Source organism: Desmodus rotundus, chromosome 7, assembly GCF_022682495.2.
Source record: "Desmodus rotundus isolate HL8 chromosome 7, HLdesRot8A.1, whole genome shotgun sequence".
NCBI classification, from domain to species: domain Eukaryota; kingdom Metazoa; phylum Chordata; class Mammalia; order Chiroptera; family Phyllostomidae; genus Desmodus; species Desmodus rotundus.
The window spans coordinates 93,352,578-93,377,852 of NC_071393.1; the positions used below are offsets into that span (position 1 = coordinate 93,352,578).

Genomic DNA, 25,275 nt, shown 5'->3' on the forward strand with positions numbered 1-25,275 from the left:
AATTGGTTCATAGACCCAAATGTAAGATCTCTAGAAGAGAATACAAGGAAGAAAATCTCTAGAAGAAAACATAAGAAAGAAATCTTAGCAACCCTGTATTAGGCAAACATTTCTTAAACAGGTCTCAAAAATATGATTCAGTGAACTTTGTCAATATTTAAAAATTTTGTTCTTCAAAAAGCACATTAAGGGTAGAATAGGTAAATGTGGTACTTGCGTAAATGTGGTACTTGCATCCTCTCATGACCACATCAAAATTACAACTACAGAACAACTATCATTGAGAACCACCTGAAATCTAGCTGAACATAAGTTCTATAACTAAGGATATAAAGAAGAAACCACATAGGAATGGGCATGGTCCCACATCCACATGAGATGGTTAAAAATTGAGAGGCTGTGAAGGTCCTCCTTGGGCTATGAGGATAAATCTGATAATAGATTTCATTCTGCCTGTTTGTTATAAATTGGAACTTTACCTGAAGTAATAATTTTTTAAGACTCTCAAAATTCACTAAACCAAATCTCTCCCAAGAACATTTTCAATATAACATTCCTCTGCTGGCCACACAGTCTGCAGGCTGATCTGTGGTGGATGTTTTCAGAGCAACTGAACCACAGCCAGTCTGTCCTGCACCACCTCCTATGAAAGCCTGAGGTGGCTGTGTAGCTATCTCACCTTTGTCTCATAACCATGTGCACCAACGAGAATGCTAATTCACCAGCTGCCCATCTTAACAGATTCAAGAACAAGGGGAAAGACAGTACAGAAATGAGACACTGCTTAACAGAAGTTAACGTGTGACACAGATCCCAGCCTGCAGGATCCAGTTAAAAACAAGGGGGGAGATGTGGGGAACTGTTCCACGTGTGGGAAATGTGGCTCAGCCCCCACTCGGAAAAGCCAGTGGGGAGTGAGGTTGGCGGGCAGGACCCATATCCATGGATAGGTTCTCCAGTGGGATATCAGGCCTGCATTGTACCTTGACTGCTATGAGACTTGCTCTTGCTAAAACTCAGCCTGAATTGAGGCAGCAAATGTTTACTGAGTATCTTCATCTTCCTAAAGTCTGTGCTAAAACACCCAAGTATGGAGTGTGAGCAGTTTCCCCCTTGAGCTGTAACATCCTTCTCTTTGAAGTAATTCACAGTATTCTGTCCTTTGTTGTCCTTAAAAGGTAATCACCTGTGGTGAACCTGTGCATAGTAAATGAGGACCATCCTCGATGTAAGGTGCCCAGAAAAGCAATAAAAGCCTGTCCAGGCAGGGGTCGACTCTCTCTCTTGGACTCTCTCTCTAGCCCTCTTGCCCTCTCTCACTTAGAGAGTGGCCATGCCACCCCTTTTTCTCCACAGGATTTCTGTAGTCCATGTGTATTTGTATATTACAGCCACAACACGGGATCCTGCTGACCAGGACTTGCGTCAAACGTGGAGCTGAGGAAAGCTAAGAAGGATGATCAGATGCTGAAAAGAAAAAATGTAAGCTCGTTTCCTGATGATACTACTTCCCCACTACAGGAAAACCACAACACCTAGGGATCTGTAAATTGTCTGTTGAGGACATTGTCAAAGGCATAAATAGCAACAATTTGGAAAGCCAGCTGCAAGCTACTTAGGCTGCAAGGAAACTGCTTTCTAGGGAAAAACAGCCACCCATAGGGGCTGATTTGATTCCAAAATTTGCATCTTTTAGCAGAACTGACTGTAGTCCCATTCAGTTTTAGTCTGCTTGGGCCCTCACTAACATTGCTTCCGGGACATGCGAACAGATCAAGGCTATAGTCGATGGAGGTGCTATCCCAGCATTCATTTCTCTGTTGGCATTTCCCCATTCTCACATCAGTGAACAAGCTACATGAGCTCTAGGAACCATAGTAGGTGATGGTTCAGTTTTCTAAGACTTGGTTATAAAGTATGGTGCAGCTGACCCATGTTGGCTTCTTGCAGTTCCTGATAATGTCATCGTTAGCATGTGGCCACTTGTATAATCTTACCTGGGCACTTTCAAACCTTTGTCACAACAAGAATCCTGCACCCCCACTAGATGCTGTTGAGCAGATTCTTCCTACTTTAGTTTGTCTCCTATATCAGGATGATCCAAAAGTGTTAGCAGATATCTGCTGGGCCATTTCCTACTTTACTGATGGTGCAAATGAATGGATTAAAATGGTTGTGAAAATAGAAGTTGTGGCCCAGTTTGTGAAGCTCCTAGGAGCTACTGAACTGCCAATTATAACTCCCGCACTAAGAATCATAGGAAATACTGTCACTAGGAAAGACGAACAGAATCGGGTTGTGATAGATGCAGGAGCACTTGCTATCTTTCTCTGCCTGCTAATGAACTCCAAAACTAAGATTCAGAAGGAAGCTACATGGACAATGTCAAACATCACTGCTGGCTACCAGGACAAAATACAGCAACTTGTGAATCCTGGATTAGTCCCAGTCTTCATTGTTGTTTCCTCTAAGGCAGGTTTTAAGAAACAGGGAAGCTGTATGGGCCGAAACCAACTATACAAGAGGTGGAACAGCTAAACAGATTGCATAACTTGTTCGTTGTGACTTAACAGAACCACTGATGAACCACTTAACTGCAAAAGATACCAAAATCATTCTGGTTATTCTGGATGCCATTTCAAATATCCTTCAGGCTGCTGAGAAACTAAGTGAAACTGAAAAGGTTAGTACAATGATTGAAGAATGTGGAGGTTTAGACAAAACTGAAGCTCTACAAAACCATGAAAATGAGTCCGTGTAAAAATCTTCACTGAACTCGATTGAGAAGTATTTCTCTATAGAGGAAGAGGAAGATCAGAATGTTGTGCCAGACACTACCTCTGATGGCTATATGTTCCAAATGCAGGATGGCACTGCTGGGACTTTTAACTTTCAGACTGTACAACTGAGGCGTAAAAAGTTGTTTGCTGTGTATTATGTTTGGTATTTCTCTACTAAGAACTCTTTCTAAATGTAGTCTGTTATTATAGCACGTTTTACAACAAAACTATAACAGTTCCAAACTGTACATACTGTATGAAGCTTCTCTTTTCAATGCGTTTCTTATTTCTGCAGTGTCCTGTAAATAAAGATTAAATTCTAACCAAAACAAACAAACAAAAAGAGACAATATTCCTCTGCTTACAAATTTACAATCATTTTAAATGGGTTCTGGGTAGACATTCTCTATTTAACCCCTGTCTCCACACTAAATCTCTACCCTTCCATATTCTGCTTGGTGCCGTTTAAGGCTGACCTCTAGGACTACACTGCCCAAGCTTCCCTGGCCTTCAGTTGGGTCAGGCCAATGAGAGGCACTAGCAAGAAATCAGAGGGTAAGAAGAAAAAGTTACTGGGGTCCTTATGTCCCTGGCTTTCTCTCCACCTCAGGTCCCTTTCCTCTACAGCCACAGGTCCTATCCACTGTTTGGCTTCCACTGTTCCAGCTCTCATCAGGCTTCAGTGTTCCTGTTCTTGCCCCCTCTGGCTTAAAAGTATCAATGGTTCCCCAATATTTCTAGGCCTTGGAAACTTCAATCCCTTGTTGCTTTCCTTAATCCTACCCAAATCTCTGTAACTAGTCTATTTATTTCCTGCCAGGACCCTGAGTGATACGGTTCTCGAGAATTAAAATTCCTTACTCTGCTTTGCAAGGCTCACAACCAACTCCTTCCTCCAACCTATCAAATCTTAACCACCGCATGCCCCTTCCTCTGCTCTTGTCAGGCAGGCACCCTACAATACTTACCAGCACTCAGTTGAGATGTGTTCACTCCTACTCTTACTCATGCTACTGCCCCCTAAAATGCCCACCCCTTCCTCTCTGCCTAACAAATCCTATACTTCCTTCATGTACTAATTCAGATCTATCACCTCCCCATTCAACTCCAATTAAAACTGTTCTAATAAGCTTCACCCACAATTATCTTTCTCATATTGGAATTTTCACATCTCTTACACGAAAGTACTTTGAAACTGTAAAAATAAATGTTACACATTGCATTGCATGGTCTCTGTTAACCATGTAACCTCCAAAGGGAAGTAATTTGAACTATTTTAAGTTCTTTCTTTTATATTCCATCATGAAAATTAGTGTAACCTTAGAAATACAGTAACTCTTATTGACAAATATAGGAGTTATTAAAACTCATTACATCACTACAATGTTTTAGCACAAAAAGTTGATGATAACTAGGTATAAGCAAATTTACTATGTTTCGAATTATTCTGTTTTCAGCATGATTCCAAAGAATTGGCTGCTACCAACCTCAGGGTTTTAGAACATCAATGCACTTTATAATGAAAGAATCCTGGGGAACAAAAAGAGTATAGCAAGTTATAAAATAGTCAAGTTCAACAACCTGTTACACAAATAGATGCAATTAGTGCACAAATGCAAATAGAAATGTCAGCACATTCAGGATACCTTAATTTGTAGCTGACCAGTGGCCATGAACCAGACAACAGACTTCAACAAAAGCAGATTTTCTAGAGGCATGAAGAAGCCAGTGGTCCTCATCATACATTGTAAAGAAAAATCTCCTCTCCCTTCTTTAGAACCTTTAATTTGCTAGCATCTAAAGCCTAAGTCATGGCAATCATGTTTTTGGTAAACTTATCCTCACTGAATTCCCCGTGATATGTCCAATTTACACCTCAAAAAAATCATTCTTATGAGGCTTCCTAAAATAAATAATGGGGAAATAGCAAAAATGTTGGAAGCATATACTAAGGCTAGCTCCTCATACAATCTCAGAATACGAATATGTGAATATGATTTTGACGAGGAAAAAGATAAAATTTAGACTATCTGATGGTATCAAAAGAAATGAGGATGGGGGACATAATAGTACCAAATACTAACTGGCTTAAAAGTAAATCAAAGGGATGTATACCCTAGCACATTCACTAATGAACTAAGGGCAGTCCCATTTGCACATTTTTTAAATATATTTATTGATTATGCTATTACAGTTGTCCCATTTCCCCCCCACTCCACTCCATCCTGCCCACCCCTCTCCCTCCCACATCCCCCCCCATAGTTCATGTCCATGGGTCATACTTATAAGTTCTTTGGCTTCTACATTTCCTACACTATTTTTACCCTCCCCCTGTCTATTTTCCACCTATCATCTATGCTACTTATTCTCTGTACCTTTACCCCCCTCTCCCCCTCCCACTCCCTTATTGACAACCCTCATGTTCTAGTTGTTTGCCTAGTTTGCTCTCATTTTTGTTTTATGTGTGGTCATTAATAACTGTGAGTTTGCTGTCATTTTTACTGTTCCTATTTTTGATCTTCTTTTTCTTAGGTAACTCCCTTTAACATTTCATATAATAAGGGCTTGGTGATGATGAGCTTCTTTAACTTGACCTTATCTGAGAAGCACTTTATCTTCCCTTCCATTCTAAATGATAGCTTTGCTGGATACAGTAATCTTGGATGTAGGTCCTTGCGTTTAATCTTGGGTAATGTAATTATGATGTGCCTTGTTGTGTTCCTCCTTGGGTCCAGCTTCTTTGGGACTCTCTGAGCTTCCTGGACTTCCCGGAAGTCTATTTCCTTTGCCAGATCAGGGAAGTTCTCCATTATTTGTTCAAATAAGTTTTCAATTTTTTGTTCTTCCTCTTCTCCTTCTGGCACCCCTATAATTCGGATGTTGGAACATTTCAAGGTGTCCTGGAGGTTCCTAAGCCTCTCCTCATTTTTCCGAATTCTTGTTTCTTCATTCTTTTCTGGTTGGATATTTGTTTCTTCCTTCTGGTCCATACCATTGATTTGAGTCCCAGTTTCCTTCTCATCACTATTGGTTCCCTGTACATTTTCCTTTGTTTCTCTTAGCATAGGCTTCATTTTTTCATCTGTTTTTCGAATAGATTCAACCAAGTCTGTGAGCATATTGATAACCAGTGCTTTGAACTGTGCATCCGATAGGTTGGCTATCTCTTCCTCGCTTAGTTGTACTTTTTCTGGAGCTTTGAAGTGTTCTGTCATTTGGGCCATTTTGTTTGTTTGTTTGTTTGTTTGTCTTGGCCCGTCTGTTACTTTAAGGGGCGGAGCCTTAGGTGTTCCCCGGGGCGGGGTAATGTTGGTCGCTGCGCTGTGATGCTGTACGTGGGGGAGGGGCCGAGTGGGTGCAATGGCGCCCGCCTCACTCTCCGGATTTCAATCTTTCACTCCGCTACCCACAATCAAACTGGGCCACTCTGGTGCTGGTTCCCCAGTAAGTGGGCCTGTGCACACTCTAGGCCCCTGTGGGTCTCTCCAACAACCTCTCCTGTGAGGCTGGGAGTCTCTCCTGCTGCCGCCCCAACCCCCAGGGGCGCTTTCAATCAGAGGTTTGAGGCTTTATTTCCCCGAGCTGGAGCCCTGGGTTGCGCGGTCTGCTTCGCTGCCCGCAGTTCATCCGGTTTATCTGTGGGCGAATGTGGTGCCGCAGGGTGCTACCCGTCACTCTGCCTGCCCCGCTCTCCGCCACTCTGAGTCTGGCCCTCTGGGTTTATCTGTGCAAATGTGGGGCCGCAGGGTCTGCTAGTGCTCGGACTGCCTGCGCCACTTGTCCCACACTCCGCCAGTCTCAGTCCCGCCACAGCCACGCGAGTCCTCTCCACTCCAGTGCCCGTCTCCGCCCCTCCTACCAGTCTGGATGAATGTTTATTTTCTATTTCCTTGGTGTCGGTCCCCCTTGGTGTTCGATTCTCTGTCAGTTCTGGTTGTGCGAGGAGGCACAGTGTGTCTACCTATGCTGCCATCTTGGTTCCTCTCCCCATTTGCACATTTTTAAAAAAGTCTTCTGTAACTATACAGGATGGGACAAAAGTAGGTTTACAGTTGTGAGCACACAAAACACAGTTTATTCTTCTTTTTCTTTTTAAGAGTGAGGGGAAGGGAGGGAGAGGAACGTCAATCAGTGCCTCTAGCACATACCCATACCAGGGACCAAACCCACAACATAGGCATGTGCCCTGAGCAGGAATCAAACCCACAACCTTTTGGTTTACAGGACAATACTCCAACCAAGCCACACTGGCCAGGACCAGAGTTTATCCTTGTATTATTATTTATTAATTATTGTATTACTTTCCATATGAACAACTGTAAACCTACTTTTGCCCTACTTGTATGTTAATTTTAACAAAGGCACTCCTATTTATTACTACCAGGAACTTGACATGAATGTGCAAAATCTACCCACAGTAGGAAGGTCTACTAGATAAAAGCACAGTGCTCCTAAGTAATTCAGAACCCAGAATAGGGCAAGGATATTTAAGCAATTACAACACAGTATAATGATGTTACATAACAGTTACCCAGCAGGAGCTATGGATAATACTAAGGGAATGAAGAGGACAGAATAGCCAAGACACAGGAGATACCCCAAAAGTTGAACTGAGAAATGAGGACCTAAAATAAAAGAGCAGTATGTTTTGGGCTTGTGAAATCAATTTTAAGGGTATTTAGAAGGTATGCTCAATGAGACTAGGCTCAATCAACATTTTCACACTGCAGTTTTATTAAAAAAATAAGGTATTGCTTAAACTAAAAAAATATCTTATTCATTGCAGCCTTGTTTAGAAGAGCAAAAAGAAAAATAAGGTAAAAAACAAAAATGGGAAAGAATCTAAAATCTAACTATAAGAAATTGGCTAAATAAATAATGCATATACACTGGGATTCAAGGCAATCATTAAAATGAATGAGAAATATCTGTAATTATCTGGGACATGATGATTTGGAATAACCTTGATATATTAAGTTAAAAATACACTAAGATGAAGACTAAGCAATTCCACTCCTTGGAATATCCAAAAGAACTGAAAGCTCTTAGGATTTGAACAGATATATATGTACACCAATATTAAGAGCAGAATTATTCACAACAGCCCAAAGGCAGAAACAACCCAAGTGTCCATAAGCAGATAAACAAAATGTGGTATATACATATAATGGAGTAGTAGTCAGTCATAAAAAGAAGTGAAATTTTGATATATGGTCCAACATGAATGGTCCTTGTTATATTTTGTTTACGGAAATAAGCCAGACACAGAAGGATAAATATTATATGACTTCCCCTGTATGAGGAGCCAAGGATAAGCAAATTCCTAGATAAAGGACATAGAATGAAAATTAAAGGGGCTTTAGGAGAGAAGGGAATAGGGAATTATTGTTTAATGGGTACAGAGTTTTTGTTGGGAAAGTTTTGGATATAGAGAGTAGTGATGTCACAACATTGTGAATGCATTTAATGGCACTGAATTGTACACTTTACAACTGTTTTGAATGTCAAATGCTATCTATTTTTACAACAACAACAAAAAAATAAGATGTAGAACAGTCTGCAGTATGCCACCAGTTGTATAAAAAGAAAAAAAAGAGAATATATATGAATACATGACTGAAAGGGTTTAGAATCTCTGAAAGATACACAAAATAATGATAATGGTTAACTCTGACAAAAACTAGGGAAGTAGAGTTAGGAAACAAAAGGGAGACATACACGTTTTGCTATAACCCCCTTTATACTATGTGGGTATATTGTTTAATAATATACTTTTGTTAAAAAAAGAAAAGAATTATCCAGACAAGGATAATCTTCCCATAGATGCTTAAACTGTTGGGAAAGGGTTGTGGGAGAAAGGATTTTCACATAATCTCAAAATACCACCTGTAAATAATGTATTAGTTATAAAGGGGAAAAAGTGCATTTATAGTGAAGTAATCTGGTAGTAGTCACCACCATAAACAAGGGATCAAACTTGGCATCACCTATAAAAATAGCATTAAGTGCCCCCTAAAGTGATGCAAAAAGTACACCCCATCCATACAGTGCTCATGCAATAAATGTTTAGCCTAAATATATAAACTTAAAGAAACAATCAGCAAATTCAGATTGTAGTACATTATTTTAAGACAATGTCCTAGGTTCTTCAATAAAGTTAATGTCATTTAAAAAGCCAGAGGATTGTTCTAGATTAAAAGAGAAATAAAAGCCAAAAGCAATATGTGAATGTGATTAGATCCTGGATCATAAAAAAAAAAACAAGTTATAAAAGATATGTGGGAGACATCTAGAAAAATTTAAATACAGACAGTGCATATTAGATGATAATAAATTCATGTTATTTTCCTGAGGCGTGGATTAATGTATTGTGTAATGTAATGTAATGTAATGTAATGTAATGTATTGTATGTTGGAGAATATAGTTAGTTTTAGGAGATGCACAATGGAAGAACTGGAGGGGTGGAGTATCTTGGTGATGAAAACTTACCCTCACTTAAAGCAAAATTGTGCGTGTGTGTGTGTGTGTGTTTATTGAAAAGGAAAAAAACTGCGACAAAATATAAATGTTACAATTTGTGAAACTAGGTTAAAAGTATAGGGTAGTTACTGTACTGCCATATTTTGCCATGTATAATGCACACTTTTTTACCCAAATTTTTGAGGGAAAATAAGGATGCACATTGCACATGGGTATAATGACTACATACCATGGGAATAATAATGGGTATAATAATCCCATGAACACGCACAAAACATGGGTGCACATTATACACGGGGGTCCATTATACATAACCAAATTCAATATTCTTCAACTTTTTTCCATAGGTTTGAAAAATTTTCAAAATGAAAGCTTGAAAGGAAGAGGGTGGAAACAGCTGAATTAGGCACAGCTGGGTCCTAGTGATATAAAAATGAAAAAAAAGACTATCATTTGCAATAAAAGTATATATAGGGATTAAATAAGTATGGTTTTCCCATTTATTAACTATGTCCTTCTGTAACAGGGTGCAGAGAGGAGTGGGGGGTCCCCAAAAATATTCCCTACATCCCATGGTTGGAGGATGGGGATGATATGGCAGTTAAAATACTTTTCATAACAATGGCAAGTTAGTAGCTAATTGATAGCTCTGCTACCACCCCAGGTCCACATGACTTTCAGACCATATAGTGACTCGTGACATAGCCAGGGGTTGTGGCCCAACCCGGATGTCCGTGTGTCACAGGAGACTCTTGCCCTGACTAAAGAAAGTGGCAAAAAGAAGGTAAAAGATATGGGGGAACTAGCAAAAGTAGCTCATTGTAGGAGGGGCTGGATATGAGGTCTCACAGGAAGCAAGCTCCGGGTCAGCACTCAAAATAAGGTGGGCAGAAAGAGGGAAAAGGATTTAGCCATGCTGTCTGCAGTGAGAGAGGAGCTACTTACTCTTCACTGTGAATTCTGCCAGGAGAGCTGAAAGGGTAGGTAGCAGTTATGAGGTTTGAAAGGGCATAGAAGGGCCGCCCCATAGGCAGCCATGAGGAAGGAGCCATGAAACAGGAGAATTCGGCCATCAGGTCTGGTGTGTAAGGAGGTGCCACATGGTCTTGGATTAAGAGCTAGAGTGAGAAAGAGGAGACCCACCGGAAAACCCGCCTGGAGAACACTGCCACAGAGCTGATGGAGCTGGGAATTGAGGGGACCTGCCTAATCAAGAACAGATTAGTGGGAGATGCCTGCAATGCTGAACTGTGACCAGGAATGCTGAGCTGCAGACTTCTGCTTCTCTGAAAGATGGTACCTCTGACTGGCATATTCTGAGAGTGGCCTGGGTTGACAAAAGGGGGCAGGATTATGTTTTTGGATGTTTTAAAGGAAATAGAACTTAGCAGAAATCCTGTTATTCTGAATCAGTATAATCTGTAAATAAACAACCCCTTTCCTTTTTCACCAAACTATTGCATTGGAAGTCACACTTCTTGGCAGCAGGCAATCGAACCCCACAGCTGTTCCAGAACAGCACAGGCGGAGTTCTGTAACACTTCCTGATGGAGCATATGTAGTAAACTTATTTATTCCCAGAGTATTTGTATTAAGTAAATCTCACTTTTAACTTCCTTGTAACAATTATTTTTCCTTTAGGTAATTACAGTGATACCATCCCCATAAACTCAAGAGTTAGATTTTTTAGGTTAATTCAAAAAGGAGCAGGTAGGAAAATATTGCAACCGTAAACACAGACAGTAAGTTGCCTACTTTTCCTTAGAATGAAGATAAAAGCCAGACAGCAAGACAAGTTTACTTAAGCTTGTGCTTTCTACAAACTACACAGAAGGAAGGTAAAGGGCAGGGACTGGATGGGTTTAACAAAAATGAGAAGGCAAGTCTCTTAAATATTTAACCCACATTTTTATTGTTTTAAAATAGTATGAATTCCTATATGTCAGAAAACATCTAGACAAATCTGTATTGGAACATGACTAGTTAATCACAGCAAGGAAAAATAAATAGGGAAACTCATTTGGAAATGAGTTTAACAATCTCTGAATACGTCTATTGTCTTGAGAATTCTCTTTTAAACAAAACAATGAAGATGTACTATGACGACCTGGCCCAGAAGGAAATGGGAAGTTTCTCTTATTCTCTCATCTTGAACTCTACCTAACTCCCTCATGAAAAATCTCTCAGGTTGACAGAAAATATCAGAAAATGAATCCATCCCTGTTCAATCAATCAAGCTGTGTATTTACTATACATAAACTTCTAGGAGTATATATTACAGTTTAATAAAAAGCTTTAAAAACACTTTTTAATGAAATACCCACATCTGATATGCTGAAAATTGTAAGATATAGATTTTTTTAAAAAAAAAATCAAAGGTCTAAATAAATGGAGAGACCTGTCATGTTCCTAGATTGGAAGACTAAATATAAAAATGTCAGTTCTCCAAACTGACCTAGAGATTTAATGCAATACTTATCAAAATCCCAAGCTTATTATAAAATTTATATGGACTGGTAAAGGAACTAGCATAGATAAACTCACAAAGTCTTACCATCAACTTAGAACCAACAAAGAAGTATTGAGAGATGTAAATAAAATACAACCCAATCCTCAAAAAGAAAGATATTTTTAGAATAAGACCATCCCAAAAATCTCATTGGGCAAAGAGAGCAATTAACAAAGCAAATTACTAGATGCAGTCAATAAAATGAAAGCAAGGTATGCTAAAGAACTGACTTCAAGTAAAAATATCCATTTCACAACCCAACACGACAGACTCCTTTCCCCTCTCACCATTCCAACAGTATTGATCATTAGAGACAAGTTACACACACATACACACTCACACGTGTTCGCACACACACACAAAAGGCCCATATATAGAGTTGCTCCAAAAGAACCATATTTTATGCCCCTTAATGTTTACTTAAAGTAGTGTGAGTTATTTATCTTTTAATCCACTACTGTGAAAGTTTTTTCCCATCAAACAAAACAATTAACAATCCCAAATTCCACAAAAAAAACAATAAAAATAAGCTTTATACTACCCATTGCCTCCTTAAATTAACCTAACATAGCCTTTACTAACCAGTCAGCTATAGAGTGTGGGGAGAGTGATGGGGTTGACTTCTACACATTCCAGTTTGCCCAAGACATTACCATTTTATGCCTGTTGTCCCAGCATGTACACCTTTTTATCACAGTAGAGGCAAAAGACCAGATGCCTATGAATGTTCCCTTTTACAAATATAGTATTTCAGGTTATAAAACAGTATGTATAGACTTTTGAAAAAATCCTATAGACAGACATCTAGAAAAAAATCTGAAGAACTATACATTAGAATTTTAATTTTTTTTAATCCTCAATAGAGGACTTTTTTTTTCATTGCTTTTAGAGAGAGGGGGAGGGAGAGAGAGAAGCATTGATTGGTTGCCTGCCACATACTCCCCAACCCAGGATCATCCAGACCAGAGTCCCAGAGGTTGCACGCCCCTGCATATGGACCAGCATCAAACCCCACAAGACTTTGGTATAGTGGTGGCGCTCCAACTAACTGAACCACCAAGGCAAGGCTACACATTAGAATTTAACAGTGGGTACTTTACACAGTGGGATAATTTTCACTATTTTCTTTATATTTCCCTAAATTGTCTAAAAATTATTTTTACAATAGCATACATTACTTTTGACACTTAGAAGGAGATTCTTTCCATTTGTTAAAATGCAGCTTTTCTTTCCCAACAAATCCTCTCATTTCAAAAACACACATACTTTAATTTTAATATGTTATTCATAACTGAGACAATGTGATGTAATGTAGAAAGCTTTAGCTTTTAAAATGCAGAAAATCTAAATTCAAGAACCAACTTTGCTGTGGAAAATATGAAACCTACCTACCTACCTTTCTAGTTTGTTTAGAGGATCAAACGAGAAGCCATGTAAAAGTGCTTTAATGTAATATACTAATGTGAGCTATAATTATTACTACAATTACGTAAACAAACTATGAAACCTCAGATCTCATGTATAAAATGAGGGAGTCTTATGAAGTGAGCTCCAACTCACTTCTAAGTCTGAAATTCTAATATTAACAGTATCTTCTTAACTCAGCCTTATACCTGCACCTAATCTATCTCTTTGGGAGGGAAGTGTACCTTTTTTGTGAGTAACAGTTCCCAGGTCTCCATGTTTTCTATCTTCATTAGGACACAGCCAGCTCTCCAAATTCTTCTCTTATGATCCTGACTGCCTGAAAGTTAAAGAATATATATCTGTTCCCTCAAAAAAAAAAGCTTTTAAATCCCCTTTTTAATCTAACTCTACTTCATGATTTCCATCTGCCATATCTTGCAGTACAGAGTAGTGGTTCCACACAGGAACTCTGGAGCCAGGATGCCTAAGCTCATATCCTGGCCCAGCTATGTCACCAACTCTGCAATGTAACCTTGAAAAATTTACTTAATGTCTCTGTGCCTCAATTTTCTTTAAAATTGAGATAACAATAGTGCACCTATGGCATAAGGTTGCTGTGAGGATTAAATAAATTATAAATTATATAAAAAGAAGGACTGACAACAGTTCCTGGTATGTAATAAATGTTATTTGTGACTGAAGTCCTTTCCTAACACTGCTTTCCTAAAAGTATAATGCTTACAAGCTACAATAAAACAACCAACTTTTGCCTCTTGCTTTTTTCTCACTGAAAAATGGTTTACTGCCCTGATCGGTGTGACTCAGTTGGTTGGGCGTCATCCTGCAAAGTGAAAGGTCCTGGTTTGATTCCTGGTCAGGGCACATGCCTGGTTTCAGGTTCAGTCCCTGGGCAGGGTGTGTATGAGATCAATGTTTCTCACATCAATGTGTCTCTCCCTCTCTCTCCCCCTCCCTTCCATTCTCTCTACAAATAAATAAAACCTTTAAAAAAATGATCTACCTATCAAAAACTTCTCCACTGTAGTGAAGTCATACACACTCTTTATCACTGGTCATTTTTTTTTTATTCTGTGTTTAAATCCTCTAATTCAACATTTCCCAAAATTTGTTCCCTCTAGAGAATTTGTTCCACTAGTTCTTCAAGGAGTTATGAGGGGGGAAAAGGTTCAGTAATCAAAATAAACTTGGAAAATGCTTAGTTAATGTTAAACAGGACTTTTTTTTAACTGTAGGTCTTTTACATGTTAATATGTATCATTACACTCCAAGAGGATAAAGTGCACATTGTTTACCAAGTTCATTTGACCCGAAAAGCCTTTTGTCAAGGAGCTACACTGGGAAATGCTGCTTCAGTTCTTTGATAACCTGCAATACAAAATATGGTGTTATGTAAACTCAATATTTTTTTAAATCTGATTCATACACAAGGCCTGTTCTCAAACTCATGCTGAGAACTCTGGCTCAAGAAACTAATAACTGTTGCTGCACAAATCGCTTTTGAAATATCTGAATAGGGACACTGACTGCTAAAAAGAACAAACACCAGTGACCAACTACACATGCTGGGTCACAAGCTGCTGTCTCACAATGGACATTAACCTATTTATTGGCCAAATGTCCTTTAAACAAAGTCCAGTTACTCAATATCCCCAAGTTTTTTCTGAATTTTCAATAAGGATTTTCACTCATCCCTTAAAGGAACTGTACCACAGAATCTTGTCAAATCATCCCAGAACCAATTCTAACATAAATAAAATGTCCAAAATATACAATTTACATCATTGAACTAACTATCCAAAAGAACACCACATAATACATGAAGCAGGAACACTAAAATTTCACTATTTTGCAATCCCCAATGAATTAATAAATCTAAGCAATGAACATCCTATTGATCCTATTAACATCACAAAAAAAAAGAGATAACAAGACCTTATGTCCTTATGTACCCCCGATGGAAACACAAACCATTCCTATGAAGTACTCAGGGGCGGCAGGGGGAGAAACCCTAGAAAATAAATTCTTACAAATTTATCAATTTACAGGAAATTCAGGAGATTGAACATGTTAAATGCCACTACAGAGAAGCAATCTGCAAAATGGTTAACTTCTCAGGGCAAACAACCTGATTTCTTTTAACAAAAAATTTCAAGGAAGGAAAAAAACAGAGATGGAGGAAGAGTCCAAGAGATTAAAAGTGATTTAATCAACATGCCAAACAACTGTCAAGTATTGACCTTATCTGGATCCCACCTCAAACAAACTGTATGTGTCTATATATATATAACAATCAGAAAAAATATGAAACCTGATTACATACTTGATAATATTAAAAACTTGTTATAATTTTTTCAGTATGATAATATTATGTCTGTTTTATAAAGACTATCTTTTAGAGAGCCATACTCAAATATCGAAAATTTACAAATTTAATATGCCTGACATTTGGTTCCAAAAGTACATGGAGTCCTGGCCAAGGTGGCTCAGTTGGTTAAAGGGCCAGTCATTCCATAAAACTAAGGGTTGTGGGTTAGATTCCAGGTCAGGGCACATGCTTAGCTGCAGATTCCGAACGAGGTCAGATGAGTGCAAGAGGAAACTCATCGATGTTTCCCTTCCTCTCTCTCCCATCCCTTCTCTCTAAAATCAACAAGCATGTCCTCAAGTGAGGATTTTTTAAGAAGTGCAGGGATTAGAGGTGGAATGGTGTTGGATATAAATACAGAGGAAACACCACTGCCTATAATAATTTTTGAAACTCAATGATGGATACATGGGAGCTCTTCACACCATTCTCTCTAGTTTTATACTAATATAGGTTTTAAATATTTTGTAATAAAAAAGAATAAAAAATCTGCTAAGAATTTGGATTATCTGCCTAGGACTGCAAATAATCTACATATTCCCATAAGAGATTAATGCACAGTCAGGCATAAGTGAAATGTACCTTTACCATGACCAGACTATATTTACAAGAAATCATTTGACATGAATTTCAGTTAACACTCAACATGCTAAACTCTCTACATAATTATTCTTATTGATAAGCCTGTTAATATCTAACCAATTTATGGTTTTCCATGGAAAAAAATTGTGTTTAAGTATGATTTTGGTTTTAATTTTTTATTAAATAAAGCAATGGTCACAGAAAAAACTTGGCAGACAATTTTGCAGAGTCATTACCATCTTTCCAGTCCAGGATTTTCAACTGATGTCACCAGTGTGCCACAAGAATTTTTAAAACATGCAATATCTGACTATGTAGTCAGGGACACTGACCTCTTTTCCCTTAGACTGTCAAATAAAAAAAAAATGACAATGGCCAACACAACAATAACTATCTGGTGGGAATGCATCAAAACCATATCTATTTCTTTATCAGCAAAAAAATATTTTTTTTGGTGTGCTGCAGAATTTTAGTAATTAGTTTACGTGTGCCATGAGATGATGAAGGTTGAAAATCGCTGTTCTAGTCCTTTGGGTCTATGGTAATTCTAGAATTTATCATCAGTGGCCTTATTGCATAAGTACTCCAGCTCACTGAGCTCCACACAGGACTAGTTTTATCTTGTGTATAAACACCCTTTCCTGCCTTCTGACTCTGAAGTAAATAGGCAAACAAACAGATGGCAGACCCAGAGGGCAAGAGTGGTGATAAGGAGGCAGTTACAAGAGAGCACCATGGAAAATGAAAATAACACAGAACTGAAAGATACTAAGAATACATAGGATTCAGCAATTCCTTAGATTTCTGCAAAACAAAGTCACATTTTGTCAATCACCAACTACTGTAAATGAAGTGATTCTATTAATTTTTTTGCATCTCACTTTACTCCCTTATATAAAGTACCTTTAAGAATTTTGAAAAGTCCCTCTTAATTAAACCTGAGACCAATTTAAATTAACCAGAGCAATTCAAACTACCCCAAAATAAACAAAGGAATCAGGGAACACAGTAAACTTTCATAAACATTTCACTAAGGCCATATGTTACATCAGCCTTTTCAGAATCTACCAAACTCTCTCCTTGACCTCAGAAAAGTAAAGAGCCCCACCTCTATGTTAATCTACAATAAAATAAAAACAGCATCAATATTACTTCAGTCTAATTGGTGGGTTTTAATGAAAATACCGGATTAACAAAGATTACAATAGCATTTCTATTTCAATTATAATTTTAATCTAAATTATATTTCTTAAAAATGCCTACATTTCCATTTAATAAACATTAAGAACATGCTAATTTTAACAGGCCATCTTTGCCCATTCACCATGCCAATTCTCTTCTGCTTCTAGATTAAGCAAATTTCCAACCACTTAAGAAATTAAGCCCATAACAACATACAAATGCAAAAGTCCACCACTCACACTCTGGCAGTTTTGCCAAGGAATAGCAACTTCCTTTAGGAGTAGAATCTTCATAAAAGGGAGTCTCACAATTAGAAGTTACTCAAGGGCCCTTTCCTTAGGCAGCTACCTCTCTCCTCTGTGGAAACTTGTCAAAGGGCAGAATATCTACTCTGCCTATTTCACAGAGGTGTTATAAGATCAACTGAGAAAATGTTTATCAGGTACTTTGTAAATTAAAAAGAAATATACACACGTAAGTCATTATTATTTCACAGCTTGTCTGCACTTTAGACAGGTGACAGACTAAACCTGCTCCTAAGGTCTACTGAGAAAAACTTCCTATTTCAAGGCATAAAGATTCACTAATACTTACTTTTCTATAGAAAATTCCAATCCTTATACTAATTACTGTTCTAACGTCTATTCCCCCCTTTGGAAGAAGAGAACTAGAAACATTCTTTTAAAAGTCAAAGCAACATGAGGTACCTAATATTCTATTTGTCATTATGAGTTCCTGAACACGTATATAGAATGATCACGCCCATATGATAGGGGTGTCAAACTCATTTTCACCGGGGGCCACATAAGCTTTGTGGTTGCCTTCAAAGGGCCAAATGTAATTTTAGTACTGTATAAATGTAACTACTCAACAGTTAAGCGAGAGCTCGGCGCTGCCACTGGGTAGAAACAAGGTGCCGGGCAGGATAAAACAAGGTGGAGGGCCGGATTTGGCCCACGGGCCTTGTGTTTGCCACCTGGGCCATATGACATTACCTGGCTGCGCTTTTAGGTCAGCTAAAACCATTAAACTAAGGCTGGCCATTTCCATGTTCTGCACCTGACAGTTTACACCAATACCCTGCTTTGTTCCAGAATTCTAAACCAGACTCCACCACTTACTAGTTGTGTGATCTTAGTCAAGTTACTTAACCTCTCTTATGCTTTAATTTCCTTATTTGCAAAATAAATGGGTTAAATGTGGTTTAAGCAATAGACAGTTCAACCAGATTCAAACATGGTCCAAATGAAAGTGCTTAGAATGGTGCCTGATGCAAAGTAAATGTTCAGTAAGTGTTACCCATTATTATTCATTTATGTGTGCATCTGTCTACTCCACCACACCACCTTCACTAAATTACAGAAATCTCTCCACCATTCTCCAAAAATCCTTCTTCTCAAAACAATGAGTAATTTTAAGAAAACAGAAACTATGACCATATTACTGACAGAATTTCAGTATATGACTGTATATTTGGTTGTATAAGAAAGTTCAATACAATCTTCTATAAAAGATACTAGCTCCCACAAGCTTTTAAATTATGAGATCTGTCTAGAAGATATCCAGCCATGTAATGTGAATGAGACATTTATTGAAGATACAACATACAAGAAACATTGTACATAGGACAACGACGCCTCAGTCCTCATCAAAATAGGCACCTTGGGACCTCACGCAGTTCTCCCAACTGCCATCAGCTGCCCCATCATATTTTCCTGAATTTCTTGGATGGTCTGAAATCTCTTCCCTTTCAAGGGTGATTTTAGTTTTGGGAAAAGCCAGAAGTTGTAGGATGCCAAATATAGGCTGTAGAGGGGCTAAGTCACCCAGGTGATTTGATGTTTGACCAAAAAACTGCATGGGACATGATGTATGAGAAGGCACATTGTTGAGATGAAGCTGTCAGTGACCAGTTGCACATAGCTGCAGCCTTCTGAACCATCCAAATAGTTTCCACAGAAGAATGTTCAAGCTTCACACAAAATCTGATGCAGATTCGTTGCTCTACGTGCTCAGTCATTTTGAATGCGACAGCCACACAGTACGCATGCTCACTCAACAGTGTCTACCTTCCTACTACTATTACTAGTACAAATCACTTAAAATAAGAAAGACTGGTGGGCAATATTAAATAAACATCCTGTGATGTTGCATGGCCTTCTCTTTGTAACCAGTAAATCACTGTAACTAGTCACCCCCACTGACTAGTACAGTGATGTTGTCATCTTTCACACATGAGCATTCCAAGCCACTCTCCTCGGCTGCGAGGTTACATCAGCACAAACTGTTTTCATTACATTAACAACGGCTGGACTTTTTCTGGACAGCCCTCATATTAACACATAGATATTCTTCCTAGGTTTTGTTTTTTTTTTTTGAGGGGGGGGGCGGTTAGCTTATCAACAGCAGAAATTTATTGCTCATAGTTCTGAAGGCTGGAAGTCTGAGATCAGGGTGCCAGCATCGTCAGGTGAGGGCCCTCTTCCGGTTGCAGACTTCTGTATACCCTCATATGGCAGCCAAGAGTCTAGGGAGCTCTGCAGAGCCTCTTTTTTAATGACCTAATCTTATTCATGTGGGTTCCACCCTCATGTCTTAACCTCTTCCGAAGAGTCCCACTTAATACACCATTATCTTTGAGGATCAGGATTTCGACATATGAATTTGGGGGATCTGTCTAGTTCTAGATTAAGTTATACTATATTTCTAATTAGGACAACAAAGCTGCTTATTTGAATTGTATCATATAAAGTTGCCATGACCAAACAGTTTTATGGTATAGTGACTAACAGGAAAGGCCTTAAAACACAGCAAAATTTAAAAGGGCTCATATAATTGCTACTATATTAAGTTAAAAAAAAAAAAAAAGCTTGGAAAACAATGTATTTCCCCCAAAATCAAAATTAACAGAGACTTTAAATCAAGAGTTTAGAGTGAGGAAAATATTTCTCTTCCCAGTACAAGAGAAAATGTTACCACTACATCAACATCACTACCATTATAATTAGACAACCAAAGAGCATGTTAAACACTGCAGATGCACAAGAGCTGAACTCCTAGTTTATTTTTTATATATCACTTAGCACATCCTATACACAATTATGTGTTCTTGGTAACATAAATTCTAAAACTTAACATTTCATATATGAGTACCCAATGTACAAAATTCACAGTGGTGTTTAACTGACTTAATAATTTTCCTTTGGCTTAAAACTTTAAAAAGGTAGAATCACTTAATCTAAGTTAGAGATAATTTTACTCCATAGACAACATCCTAGAGCTGCACCCCTGGCTTATTATGGGCCAGGGTCTTTCTAGGGACTGGAATGAACAATACAGTTAAGGTTCCTGCTCTTATGGACTTCACAGTCTAGTGAGGAAGGCAAATCATAACCAAGTAGACAAATAAGTCATTCAATTTCAGGAAGCATAGGTGTTATAAAAAACAAAGCAAGAGAAACAAGGAGGGTAAGTCACTGTTTTCTATAGTGCCATCACTAAAGATCTCTCTAAAGAGGTAAGACTCTGAGATCCCCTCTGAATGATGTAAAGGAGAAAGTAATGCAAAGACCTGAGTGGAGAGCACTCCAAACAGAGCAAAAACAAATATTAAGCCCTGGGAATGCACCCAAAATGATTAAAAATATGGAGGTCAGTGTAGCAGAAGTGGAGTGAAGAAAGAAAGGTGAACAGGTGCTACCTAACTTTATCATGTAGTACCTTGTAGGCCATGCCTAGGAATTTGGCCATTTTCATTGTAAAAGGAAGTCACTATAAAATATTAAATAGAGTAGTGGCCTGACAGTTAAAAAGGTCATCCTAGCTACGAAGTACATAATAGAGTATAAGAGGTCAAGTGAAAAAGAATGGAAACCAGTTAAGAGAATATTGTAATTATCTAAGCAGATGAGGAGGTTGTTTAGACCAGAATAATAAGGTAGAGATGATGATATATGATCAGATTCGAAATATATTCAAGAGACAGAGCCAAGAGGATTTGCTGATAGACTGGTTATAAGGTATAAAGAAAAGGAATCACAGATGACACCCAGGCTTTTGGTCTGAGTGACCAGTTAAATGGACCTGCCTTTTACTAGGAGTAGTTTCATAGGAAATGACAAGGGTAGGAATCACACCTTCTGTGTTGTACAAATTTAGTTTGAGATGCCTACTAGAGAGCCAAATGGGATGTGAAATAGGCAGATGAACTATGACACTGGACCTCAGGGAAGGGGTCAAGGATGAATATATAAATGTAGGAGTCAATCAAATTATAAATAGTTTTTAAAGCCACAGAAATGGATAAATGTAGATTGGAAAGACTTTGTATAATCCTCACACCAGCCCTATAGGGAGCAACCGTTATTATTCCCATTCTAAAGATCAGAAAACTGAAGCTAAAAGATTAAGACTTGTCCAACATCACTGTTAATAAGTAGTTGAGGTAGGGGGAGAAAAAAGATCTGACTACAATGACCATGACCTTTCTCAACTGAGGTTCATCACTAAAACCACAGAGTTTGAAGTGAATTTGAAGTGAATATTTTCTCAGTTTTCCCAAGGATGGTTCATAACTAGTCCCATTCTAGATGCATTGGAGAGAAGTTAATTCTTTACATACAATAAACATCCAAATATCATAAAACATTAGGATTTAGTAATACTCTCATAGAACCCCAATTGAGGAAAAAACTGTATTATACTATCATTATTCTATTATTATTCCATTACTATTTCTTCTACTACTACTACTACTACTACTATTACTAGTACAAATCACTCAAAATGAGAAAGACTGGTGGGCAATATTAAGTAAACATCCTGTGATGTTGCATGGCCTTCTCTTTGTAACCTGTAAAACCAAGTATTATTTAGGAATTTTTATAGCACCAAGGGTGATTTTACTTTAACTAAGACTACACCAGACCTCTACCGAATCCATTCACAATCAGGAGTCAGTATCTGTTTTCCTGAGAACATCAATTAATCGGAAAACCACTATGAATGTCAGCTCTTCCAATGCAAGAATCTTTGGTTTTTCGTTAATGTGTTCCAAACACCTGAACAGTGCCCCTTCTGAGAAAGAACTTAAATTTCCAGCCTTGCTGGACACAGTTTGTTACCTTGTAAGATCGAGATGTTATCTTAGTTTACTGGCACCAGTAAAATCTGATAGGATTATCCTAATCCAGAACTTTAAACTTTAGATTTCATCTTTCTAAAATTGGCTGTATTTCTTAAGGAAATGTTAAAGGTTCTAGATATGGCCATTAGTGGTTTAAAAAAAAAAAAAAAAAGCCTCAGCTCACGTGGCTCAGCGGATTGAACACCACCAGCCTGCGAACCAAAGGGTCAACGTTTGGATTCCCAGTCAGGGCACATGCCTGGGTTGTGGACCAGGTCCCTGGTTGGGGGCGAGTGTGAGCCAACCACACACTGATGTTTCTCTTCCTCTCTTTCTCCCTCCCTTCCCCCTCTGTCTAATAATAAATAATAAAATCTTTTTTTTTAATTGCCATAGCATGGTGTTAATATGTACTACGTGTACTATTAAAAATAACTAGCCTAAAATGTGAACCAATGACTACTATAGCTTATGTACTCTAAAGGAAAAAATATTCTCCTTATAATTTCAGTTATCCTTTGTGAAATTCCACAGGTATTATTTATAAGAATGGATATTATGAATCAATGCAGCACTTCCATTAAATGCAAAAGGTTTCCAATGAATAATCCTTGCTAGACCAGAAATTGCATTCCAATCGATTTCATCTGCACATAATAACCCAATGTATCAATGTAATATTAGGGGACAATCTATTTCATTTTCAAGATGTGAGAACCTGCCAACCACCGTCATTAAGTGCCCTTCCACCACTGGTTTGGGTTACTGAAAAGACTACAGACGTCCTGACCAGTGTGACTCAGTGGGTTGGGCACTGTCCCACAAACCAGAAGTTCACCAGCTTGAGTCCCTGTCAGGGCACATGCCTGGATTGCCAGCCAGGTCTCCCATCTGGGGCATGCAAGAGGCAACCAATAAATGTTTCTCTCACACATCGATGTCTCTCTCCCTTCCTTTCTCCCTCCCATACGCTGCCTCTAAAAATAAATAAATAAAATCTTTTAAAACAAAGACTACAGAGCACTTTTTAAAACCAGTCATCTCTGGCAAAAAAGAACAATAATAACATATTTTTGTTAGTGAGCCTGTGGGAAACACAAGTGTTCTCACACATTACTGGTAGGAATGCAAATTAGTACACCACTTTGGGATAAAAACTTGGCAATACCTAAAAAACTACATATGTACTTAACTTTTGACCCAGCAATCCCACTGACAGGAAATCTATCTTGAAGGTACACCTCTAATAATACAAAAATATGTATGCACAGGTCATTTATTGCAACATTGTTTATAATTGCAAAACACAGGAAAACAATCTAAATGCTTATAAGTAGAAGAATAGTTAAATAAAGATACACCCACACAGCGGAGTAGTATACAACTATAAAAAAGAATGAAGAATATTAAAAAATTTATCTCTTTAAAAGAATGAACTGATTTGGAGTGATTTCCAAGATATACTTGTTAAGTGATAAAAGTAAAGTTCAAAAGAATATAACATGCCACTCTTCGTATAAGAAAGAGGGAATAGGAAAACACCTTGGCAGTTCCTCAAAAAATTAAACATAGTTACTATATGACCCAGCAATTCCACTTCCAGGTGTATACACAAGAAAATTGAAAACATATGTCTACATACAACCTCATACATGAATGTTCATAGCAGTATCATTCATAATAGCCAAAAAAGTGGAAAACCACACATCCATCAATTGATGCATGAATGAACAAAATGTAGTATATTCATACAATGGAGTATCATTAAGCCATAAAAAAAGAATAAAGCACTGATATATGCTACATGGATGAACCTCAAAAAATTATGCTAAGTGTAAGAAGCCATGCACAAAAGTCCACATATATGATATCACTTACATGAAATGTCCAGAATAGACAATTTCATAAAAACAGAAAGTAAATTAGTAGTTACCAGGGCCTTGGGAAGGGGGATGGGAAGTGACTGCTAATGGATACAGGGTTTCTTTTGGGTGTGACAAAAATGTTCTTGGATTAAACAGTGGTGATGGCTGCACAACCTTGTGCAAAAACCACTAAAAACTAAAATACTAAATACTAAAAACCACTAAACTATACATGTCAAACATGTGAGTTTTATGGTATATGAATTGTATCTCAATAAAAAAATTGTATGAGAAAAAAAGAAATATAAGAAAACACACACAATCTGTTCATTTATATAGAAGAAATAATGGAAGAATAAACCAGAAACTGAAGAGACTGGTTAATTACAGGGCATGGAAAACAGATGGGGAGCACGGGGGCTGGGGGTAGAAATGGGAATAGGATAGCAGGAACAAGACATAATACTTTTAAGTATGTCTTTTTAGGTACTAATGTTTAGTTAATAGTAATGTTTCATATAACAAAGTAACTATACAAATGAAAATCAACCAGAATTGGGGGAACCCAAAATGGAAAACAAGGAAAAGAACTTAATTGCATTACAGATGAAGAACATAACCATGCTAAAAGGAGTAGGAGAAAGAACTAACCTAAGTAATTTTGGAAAACGGTATTTTGCGTCAGATACTATAAGGCTAAAGACACACACATAAAAAGCTGTACACAAAAACTGCACTTAAGTAGCAAATATGTTTCTCACAACGGTATGGACTGGCAATCATAAATACTTGATGTGCATTCTAAAAGTGAATAGGTATGTTAGTGTTAGTATACTATAGATGAGAGCCGGTTTTCTCACTTCAGGAAAAAAGTTACAAATAAGAAGAGGGGAAAAGCTGGAATGAACCTTGTGGTGTTGAACTGGAATAGAAGATAGCAATATGCACTCACAGTTTT

The 25,275-nt window shown here is 37.9% G+C and overlaps 1 protein-coding gene and 1 pseudogene across 10 annotated transcripts in view; one reads left to right on the top strand and one right to left on the bottom strand.

Moving 5' to 3' along the window:
• The window catches only part of HERC1 (HECT and RLD domain containing E3 ubiquitin protein ligase family member 1), a 183,532-nt gene that overhangs the window by 154,339 nt on the left and 3,918 nt on the right, over positions 1 to 25,275 (bottom strand). The window contains exon 2 of one of the 10 annotated variants that reach the window (XM_045201602.3): positions 13,420 to 13,514. The exons of the other annotated variants lie outside the window; for them this stretch is intronic. The gene's annotated coding sequence lies outside the window, so the exon portion shown is untranslated. The remainder of the gene's footprint in view (positions 1 to 13,419; positions 13,515 to 25,275) is intronic. 10 annotated transcript variants of the gene reach the window in all.
• Positions 424 to 3,085, top strand: LOC112311323 (importin subunit alpha-1-like; annotated as a pseudogene).